This window comes from Pogona vitticeps, chromosome Z (assembly GCF_051106095.1).
Source record: "Pogona vitticeps strain Pit_001003342236 chromosome Z, PviZW2.1, whole genome shotgun sequence".
NCBI lineage: Eukaryota > Metazoa > Chordata > Lepidosauria > Squamata > Agamidae > Pogona > Pogona vitticeps.
Window position 1 is genome coordinate 1,047,549 of NC_135799.1, and position 9,848 is coordinate 1,057,396.

At 48.4% G+C, this 9,848-nt stretch overlaps 1 long non-coding RNA gene across 1 annotated transcript; it reads left to right on the forward strand.

Moving 5' to 3' along the window:
* The first annotated feature begins 3,360 nt into the window (after positions 1–3,360).
* On the forward strand, positions 3,361–6,860 carry LOC144585088 (uncharacterized). The gene is made up of 2 exons (XR_013539578.1): positions 3,361–4,931; positions 6,440–6,860. It is a non-coding gene; the product is annotated as an uncharacterized LOC144585088 (long non-coding RNA).
* Positions 6,861–9,848: the final 2,988 nt, after the last annotated feature.

Below are 9,848 nucleotides of genomic sequence, written 5' to 3' on the forward strand. Positions count from 1 at the left end.
AGAAGGAAAACTCCGATTTCAAGCCTCCACTGCCTTGTGGCTTTATCCACTCATGGAAAAGGCTTCAGGGGTTAACCTCGAGGCAAAACCCGGAGCTGGAGTCCTCTGTTGGCTCTTGCCTTTCCATTGGATCATTTCAGCAATGTGGAGAGGGGGGATCTGCTGCTCCTCCATATTACCCTACCCGGGATTCATGCTCTGGAGAGGACACTCCTCGATTCAGAGCATGTTACCATAGTGTCTCGAGACTGAAGGATGCCTATGCTATGACTTTTTGCGATCGCAATTCGCGAAACAGCAATTCCTATGGGGGGGGAATTCCACTGGACAATCTTTGCTCCCTGCTCCGCAAACCGATTTTCGCTAGGCGACGATTTCGCTAAACAGCGATTTCAGTGGAAAGGATTATCATCGTCTAGCGAGTCACCACTGTATGTATTTAACTCCTTCTATGACTTCAATATATTTCCCAGTCTCTGATCTCTCATTCCCTCAATCAATCAATCCCCCTTTGAAACTCTCTCTCTCTCTCTCTCTCTCTCTCTCTCTGTCCAGACCCCTCCTTTTGTGCCCCCCCTTTCTTCTCTCCTGCTCCCGCCTTCCGTCCTCCTCATTGGCTCTCCTGCCAAGGTTCCCTGTTGACAGACAGGTGCTGACTGGGGTACCCGCGACACCCCCTTTCTGTGTGTGTTCCTTGCAGAGTCCCCTCAGGCTGGCCTCTCCCTCCCCCCCTTTGGTGGTTGTTCCTCCTCCTCCCCCCCCCGACCTTCTCCAACCAAAGTCTGGACGCAACCCCCCCAAAACCACTTTTGTCGGAAAGATTTGGGGAAGGGCTCCTTTTTGTGGGGAAAAAGAGGAGGGGGCTGCAAGGGGGTGGGAGTAGGGGGTGGGGGACTATAGGAGGGGTCCACAGAGAAATGGGGCTTGGCGGGGGGGAGAAGATAGGGGGTCGGCTGGGAGGGAGGGATGTGGCAGATAAGGATGATACTTCATTTCTATGGCAGCCTGCAACGGAGGGAAGTTCCTGGAATGTGAACCAGACCCTGACCTGAACCCAGACCCTCAACACCCCCCACCCACTTCCTACCCACCCAGAGCAAAAGGGGCAGGAGAGCCCCTGGGGAAAGGGGCTGCACATTTCCTACCCTGGGAAAATTCTCTCTCTGTGTGTGTGTGTAGTCTTGTGTGAGGTTTGCTGATGATGATTTTGGTTAAAAAATATTCTCAGGAAATTGTCTGAATCTTCCTCTTGGTTTCCAGGAAGAGACTTTCTTAGAGACAGGAAATTCAGTCATTAGATTCTTAATTAGCTTGGAATTCATTCATTCTTTCATTCATTCATTCAAAATTCCTTTTCTCCTGCCTTTCTCCTCTTTGCGTGTTTATGTCTTGCTGTTTTTGTTGGCGCAAGGGATGGTGGTCGGCTGGATGGCCAGACCTTGGGGACCAGAGAGGCTGAGCGAAGGGCCTCCTGGAAGGTCTTAAAAAGCAGACAGAAGTTGTGTGTCATCATCACACGGGGGGTGCCGGACCACAACATTCTTCTGGATAGCCTCTTTCCGGGTTTTCATACCTCTGTGAAATGGTATGGGGAATTAATGGAAACCTGAAACACTCCACAGGCTGAGGGTGGAGGGGGTTGAACAGGAGTCCCCCCCCCCGCCCCAGCACCACTGCCATTCACAGAGTGACACCATGTGAGGGAACATCCCAGAATCTGACTCCCCTTTTTCTCAAATGACCACTCCTCCCCCAGACACAAAGCCATGGTCAGGGCTGTGAAGGGTAACTGCAACTCCCAGAAGCCTTCACCACCCCCTCTGCTGGCCAGGATTTCTGGGAGCGGAAGTCCAAGAACATTTCACCAGTCTCTGTAACCGGCATCTTCAGAGGACAGGAATCAAAACTCTTCGCTCTGGTGCAATTCCGACTCCTGTCCTCTGAAGATGCCGGCCACAGAGACTGGCGCAATGTTAGGAAGAAGAACCTTCGGAACAGGGCCAATGAGCCTGAAAAACCCACAACAAACATGCAAAAGTATTTAAACTATTTAAAATATATATACAAAGTAAAAAAGCACTATTTGGCTGTAAGTGTGTTAACAAAGAGAACATTTTGTTCTCACCCAGCTGTGTGTAAAATCCATTGCTGGCTGTCGCTGCCACGTGGCTATATTCCCACTCTTCCAAGGACTTTCACCCGGCATCAGTTCCGTCGTCTGTTGTACTCCTTGAAACCAAAAATCTATGGTTCTCAGTCAATCAAAGAGGCAATAAAAGGGATAGAGACGAGGAGAGAAATGGTTGTTCCATCAGCTTCTTCCATCATCTCCCTCCCCAACAGCCAGACTCTTCAATTAGTCCTCGTTAATTCCATCTCTTTTCGTTAATAAATCCCAACCGCATGGCAGTCTCAAAACTTTGACCGTCTCTCTTCCTTCACGGTCCTCGTCGGCCCCGCCTGTCCTGTTTGGCTCAGGAAACTTTACGGTGTGTATGTGTGTTGTGTGCTGTGTGGATCGGGCAGTTGAGGTCTGGCCACTGGGTGTCTTCTCCACTGAATCAGGACAAGGCCCCGAGAACCTCACTTGGAGGACGGAGAAGCTTCCCCAGATCGATCGATCGAGGGTGTGTGTGTCTGGACTGGGACAGGGGGCTTTCCCCCCGGGCGGGGAGGGGGGCTCGACCTGGCCTTCCAAGGGGGAGGGGGGACCCAGTCTGGTCCCAAAGGGGCTTCTGCAGAAGAAAGGAAACGAGCTCGCTTTGCCATGACTGTAGGAAGGAGGTCGGCCTCCTTAGCACACACCCCAAAATGGTGGGTCCCTATTTGCTTCAGCCTCTTTCATGAAACCAGGAAACTAGCTAACAGAGTGGTCTTAATCGACTAGATAGGCGGGATATAAATTGAATAAATAAAAAAATAAATAAATAACACTCCCTGTTACCCAAAAAGGGGTTGGGGCGACCCTCCAAGAGGAAGATTTGGGGAAGCCTCAGGTGGTGGTGGAGAAGTCACCTCCTCCATGGAAGTCCCCCCCAATGAGAACCCAATGAGAACTCGCTCCTCCTGCACGTCACCTGTTGCTGGGTGGAAGCCTCCGGGGCGTCTATTATGGCGTCTATGAGGGGGGTTGCCTGGCAACCCGGTGACTCAAAGGGAGAGGTTCTGGCTCCGCCCAGAAGACAAGGGAGACCCAATGAGAGCTCGATCCTGCTCTTGTTCCTTCCGGGTCACCTGTCTCCGGGCAGAAGCCCCTCCCTCTGGAAGGCTGGCTGGGCAAGAACCCCCCTTTCTTCCCCCTCGATTGACTGACAGGCTGCCCTCCAGGCTCCACCCACAGCTCGTCTCTGCGCACGCGCGAGATCCCCTCCCTGGCTCGCTCTACCACCTGCGCATGCGCTCCTCTTCCCCCGGTTTCCCCACCCCCTTTCTTCCCCCTCGCGTGACTGACAGGCTGCCCTCCCTGGCTCGCTCTACCTCCTTCAAGGAAGAGCCTGGCCTGGACGGGGGGGGGGGGGGGCGAGGAGGGGGGGAAGGAAGGAAAGGAAGGAAGGAAGGAAGGTCCGTCTCTCTCTCTCTCTCTGAGGAAGTCGAGAGATGGCCGGGAGCCTTCCTCCTTGCAAAAGGGGAGGTGGTGGTGGTGGTGGTGCCCCCCCCCCGGTCAGTCTGTGCAAGGGACACCCCCCACCACACCCACACCCACAAAAGGGCCTCCCTCCCGCTCTGCCGGCCAGGATGGCCAAAAAGGCGAGTCTCTTCCCCCCCCCCCGCCTTCTCCTTCTCCTCCTCCAAGTCATTTCCCTTTAAAAAAAGAGAAAAGGAACCCAGGTGGCAAATCCCCCCCCCAAACACGTCCGGTGGGTGGAGGGGGGGGCCGAGGCAGTGTCCAGCCTGGGGTGTGTGTGTGTGTGTGGAGGACTTGAGGTCCTGACAGGACAGGTGAGGAACCAGGCAGGCGAGGCGTGTCAGGAAAGGCTCTTCGGAACAAGCCTTTTCGTGTTTTCGTGTGAGGGGGTGAAGAGTTCTTTCCACCTCCCTCGGGGTCTGCCAGGCTTCGGCGCCTGTGAGAGTCGGTGCGTTTCGGGGGGGGGAGTGACTCTTTCTGCAACCGGCTTGCACGTTTTTGGGGAGAGAAATGACAGAACGAGGCTATTCTGGGGAAGAGATACCCTTCCAGGTCACCAGAGTTGTTCATTTTGCATTCTGATGGGACGATTTCTGTAGCTAAAAGGAAGCCGTGGTCATTCATTTCTGAACCCGAGTCGCTGCCTGTTTCTGTCAGCCTTTAGGCCGGATGAAGGAAAGGATGAAGGAAAGGGAGGCCGACCTCTGGAAAGCTGATTTCTCCAACGCCCGTCTGCTCTGTGGCCCTTTTGCGCGGGAGGTGCTCTTTCTCCTTTTTTTAAACTAGCGCTTCCACACACTTCTGCCCGTTTGCCTTTTTAAACCCATACGGCTGTTTTTAACATTCGGGGCGGCCTGAGGCCCTCTGACCAGGAGAAAAAGGGGGGCTACGAAGGAGACTTCCTAAATCCTTCCTCCCCAGTGATGCTGCCTTTTCTGGCCACCTTCGCCTCCAAAGGACCTTGAATAGAATTACTCCTCGTTTCTACTGGCCCAGTGTTTCAAAATCAGCCAGATGTAATTGTCCCAGCTGTCCTATTTGCCAGAAAATTGGACATGCAATTCAGGTTACTGAAGCTGAACTTCAGAGAATGCCTGTTATTTTCAAACCTTTTAAACAAACCGAGTTGGGACGTTGTGGGACCTTTTCCACCCAGTAAGACTGTTTTCTCCTTCCCGCTTCCAGTGGCCTTTGAGGAGGTGACCCCGTATTGACCCCAACAGAGCGTGTTATCTTCTGGATCGAGGCTTAAGATCTCTGCGCGAGGACCTCCTGCTGGAGATTTCTGGGAACAACATCTCTCCAGGTAACTTTATTTTTTTAAAAAAATGTCTAGTACATACACAATGCAATAGCCATTCCCATTACAGTGGTGCCTCACATAGCGATGTTAATTCGTTCCAAAAAAAACATCGCTATGTGAAACCATCGCTATGCGAAACACCATTTCCCATAGGAATGCATTGGAAACCGGTTAATCCGTTCCAATTGGAACGGATTGCCGTTGTTAAGCGAAAAAAACCCATAGGAAACATCGCTAATCGAAACAATGTTTCCTCCATTGGAATGTATTGAAGCTGACTCAATACATTTTGATGGCTTTTCGAAGTCAATTTTTGCAAAATTAAGTGTGTCATAAAAGGGTCAAAAATTCTTTTAAATGCTTGGATTAGCTTCTGCACCCTCTAAAACGGATGCAAAAGTTAATTTGGCTTTGATCTGACTTTTCGTTAATTTATGGTGAATTTCCCCCCCCCCCAACTTTTGACAGCTGTCAAAATCTGACAGCTCCATTATTTCCTATGGGGGAAGAAAAAATTCAGAAAAAATTAGCGAAGACTCAGCAACTGTTCTAAATGCTTGGGTTCGTTAGAGGACCCCCTAAGTCATGTGCAAACCTGATTTGGCTTTCATTTGAACTTTCGTTAATTGTTTGTGAATTTTTTCTTCCCCCATAGGAAAGCATGGAGCTGTCAGAGTTTGACAGGTCCATTGGTTCCTATTGGCCGGAAAAAAAAATAACCATAAATTAACGAAAAGTCAGATCAAAGCCAAATCAGGTTTGCACATGACTTAAGGGGTCTTCTAACGAATCCAAGCATTTAGAACTGTTTTTGACCCTTCTAAGACACTTTTTTAATTGAAAAAAGAAACATCGTTAAGTGAAGCAGGGGACCTAAAATCGCATTCGTTATGCGAAGCATGGTCCCAAACTTCGCTAAGCGAAAATCGCCCATAGGAAACATCGTTATACGGTGCATATTATTTTCTAAAAACACACATCGTTATGCAAATTCATCGCTAAATGAGGCAATCGTTAAGCGAGGCACCACTGTACTTACTTCCTCCTCCCACCCCACGCTTTGTCCCATTGCAGACATGGGATATAAGAGCTTCGAAACATGCTCTTAAAATGTCCACATTTCAACCTGGCTCTCAATGCTCCCAAATATAAGAGCCTCAGAGGCTGATATTAGCTTTGCTACTCCTCAATAACTATGAAAGGTTCTCCCTCCTCAATAAATAAATTAAAGGGGGGGGGTAGCTGGGGAGCTTTTATTCCTTTGGCTGCCTGAAGTTTTTTTGTTAATTTTTCCTCTAGTGTGATATTCTGGCCATCTAACACGTAGCTAATAAAAGGTGTATAAAGTAGATTTGCCTGAGCCCTTCTGTAAAGTGATTTGTAAGGCTAACTCTGGAGATTTGATTACGGATTGCCTAGCAATCATTCCGGTTTCATTAAATGTCCCAAAATACCTCAGGTTTCTTCCAGAGCCTTCAGAAATCCTGAAACTAACCTTTTTTTTCCACTAGAGAGGTGCGTTAGAAATCATAACTTCACTGGTGCGAGATGTCACTTCTGGAGTCTACCCATCCAGAATGGCCGAGCAGGAAGGAACCTCTGGATCATCAACTCCAGCCCCTCTCATGGAGGCTCCGTTCGCTCTCCAGCACTTTATTTCCCAGGCAAGTTCTTTCATTTCCACCAGACTGACGCTCCCTTCAAAGGATCCTTTTGAACTATGTTGGACCAGTCCCGCTTCCAGATCTCAACGCCCCATTTGTGTTCCCTCACCACACCCAGTCCGTCCTTACAGGCAGGCCTGTTTCTAAATCCACCAGGCACGAGTATATTTTTGTTAAAGAAATCTTTATAGGAGAACAATAGTTTTCTTTAAATAATGGGCAGATCTAATAGTCCTTTCTCCATCCGGCCTCATAGGAGTTATGATGATAGATAGATAGATAGATAGATAGATAGATAGATAGATAGATAGATAGATAGATAGATAGATAGATAGATAGATAGATAGATAGATAGATAGATAGATAGATAGATCGATCGATCGATCGATCGATCGATCGATCGATCGATCGATCGATCGATCGATCCTTTATTGGCATAAGTAAAAATTGGACATAGTTACAGTGGTTTGTGAAGTAATTACAAACATAGGCATCAAGAGGGGAGAAAGGTAGAGGGGAAGGGGGATCCCAAAGAGACTCAGGATGGCAGGCCAGGCATGGGGGGGAGGAATCCCTGTCACACCCAGCTGACCCCATCTTCCCCAAAGCCCCATTTTCTGGGACCCCCGGTGTACCCCATTTGCAGCCTCCTCTATCCCTCCCTCCCTCCTTCCCCCTGCACAGCATAGCCTGCTTCCCACCTGGGGGTGAGGCTGGAGGGGGCTTACTTTGAGGAAGGAGAAATTGGGGGGGGAGGGAAAGAGCTCCAAGTGACGCTCCCTTCTTTCCGCCTTTGCCACCCCTGCAGGATCTGGGGAAAGAAGGGGGTCTCCTCGCATGAAAGCCAAGGAGGACCCAGGACATGCACAGAGAAAGGACCCTGGTGTCTTACTCAGGGGGGAAGGGGGGATCAAGACCCCTCCCAGACCCCATCTGCCCCCCTCCAAATTTACTCCCCCCCAAGGAGGAAGATGAGGAAGCACAAGAGAAAAATAGATGCCTCCACCTCCCTCCACTTGGTTGTACCTGAAGGCAGCAAGTTAATTAAATAGGGTACACGAGGGAGGAACAGCGTTGATATCAAGCTCTGCTCCCTTTTTAATCTTTAATCTTTATTTTTAATACCTACAAAGTATTCAACTGCTCAAGTTGTTTTATTAAAGAACTTTGCTTACCGGTGGTGCCTGGAGCCAAAGAGAGCAAGAAGCGTTGAGTCTCCCGGGGGAGTTTATCAGCAACACAATGTTTGGAAAGGACTGAGACTCTTTCAAGGAAAATTCAAGGCCGGGCAGGAACTACGCTGCAATACTGTGAGTTGTTTAAAGAAACTTTGAAGTCAAATATTGGGAGTTGCCTGAGCTATCTGATAAGGAGACACCACAGAAGGCAAGGTAATAAAGAAATAAAGAAACCACACTAGGACTTGTGCTAGGTTTTGCAGACGGCTCTAACTTTTCTGGCTGCAGCTGAGATTCAACAGCACATAAAATCACTATCAATGAGTGATTGATAGAGCCCAGAAAGCTCGTGCTGGAAGTAACAATGCTCCCAGAAGCAAAAGTCAAAGAGCTGTACTAGACTTCTGTGTGCCTCCATTAATCAACAGGACTTTTCCAGTTCCACGGGGCAAAGGTTTTCAAGGGAATATGTCTCAAGTACCCCATCTATCTATCTCAAACAATCAAAATTTGAACATGACCATCAGAGGTTCCCAAAGAAATGAGGTGGCTGAAGACCCTTTTGGCTACTTGATTGGTAATTGGTCAGTGGACCCAGGATTGCAGGAAAGGTCATCAATTTTATCAACAGACCTGCCTGAGAAAAATCCAAATTTATCAGACACCGAGCCAAGGAATGTATCTATAGAAGAACAGATCGACAAATCTTGTGGGCTTGAGAATGAGGACATCAAAATTATCTACAATCAGTTGCGGGACCAGTGCTTCTTTTCTGCAAAATCAACTCAGAGCATCTTCGATAAACTTCATGCACTGCATCAAGACATACTTGACCTGAAAGCAACTCTCCAACTCATAGCCACCCTGATAGAAACGGGGATTTTGACAGCAGCACCCCCCGGACATTCCCTGATCCAGATTCAGACTTCCATCACTCAGGAAGTGGGACTCATATACTAGAAATAAACAAGAATAATCCCTGCCTAACTCAAAAAGAAGAGCATCTTATTCAGAGGTTGGTGGACACAGAGTTGGCCGTAAACTCTGAAAAGGTTCCAGAGACTCAGGCTGAGAATTGCAATGCAAGCAAAGCTACTGAGGACCTGAACTTAACCCTTTCAAATGCAGACTTCATAGTAATGGATGAATGGCAAGATGCTACCCCAGACGTAAATGGCCCACAGTCCTCATTTATAGCCCCTACAGATAGGGACAACACACAGCCGGACAATACCTACCTACGACTTCTTACGAAAGTAAACTCCGGAACAGAGAAGCCACAGACTACAGTCTCACCGACTAACACTGTGAGTCACATTACTATATACAACTGGCCTCTAAAAAGGTCCAATAATACGTGGAAAACTAACACCGATGTAACACGGGATATCTTGGACATTCTGGGTAAAGATTGGGGTCCCTTAATGTATATGCGTTGCTCCTGTATATATCCTAGAAAGCCTAAGATGTGGAGGGGGAGAGTGCATCTGTCATTGAAAGAAAATGGACATGCTTATCATTTTTGGAGCTTATTATATAAGTTTGAAGACATACCGATATCTTTCAAATGGGGAACGCATATAATACACCGTAAGCCAAATTTTAAGTTAACTGCAAAACAAAACTTGCAAAGACCATTCAAAACAAACAGACAGCAGTATGATGAGAATCACAGGGGTACTTTTGATGGGAGGGTAATGGTTGATGAATCTGGACTCAATGTAAATTCTAAAAGGATTCCAACACCTTATGGAAAATCAGAAAGAACTGCTGAGCCCTCTTTTAATTATGAGTACTCCAGGCACAGGAGAAATGCCCCCACCCATGCTGGCGCTACACCCCCTGAGCCTAACTTAAACTACAGAGGGAAAGACGCATGTCCACCTTTTGTATCTGCCCCCAATAATATCTTGATCAATCAACCCCGTGGCTTCACAAATATACGTAACAGCCAGAGAATACGAAAAAGAGAGGCCCCAAGGATTGGTGTGAATAAGTCTCCCAGTAGTCACAGAATGTATCAAGCCTCCAAGGGGAAGAGCCACCTACCCAGTCACCTCAGAACTTCCAGTAGGTCT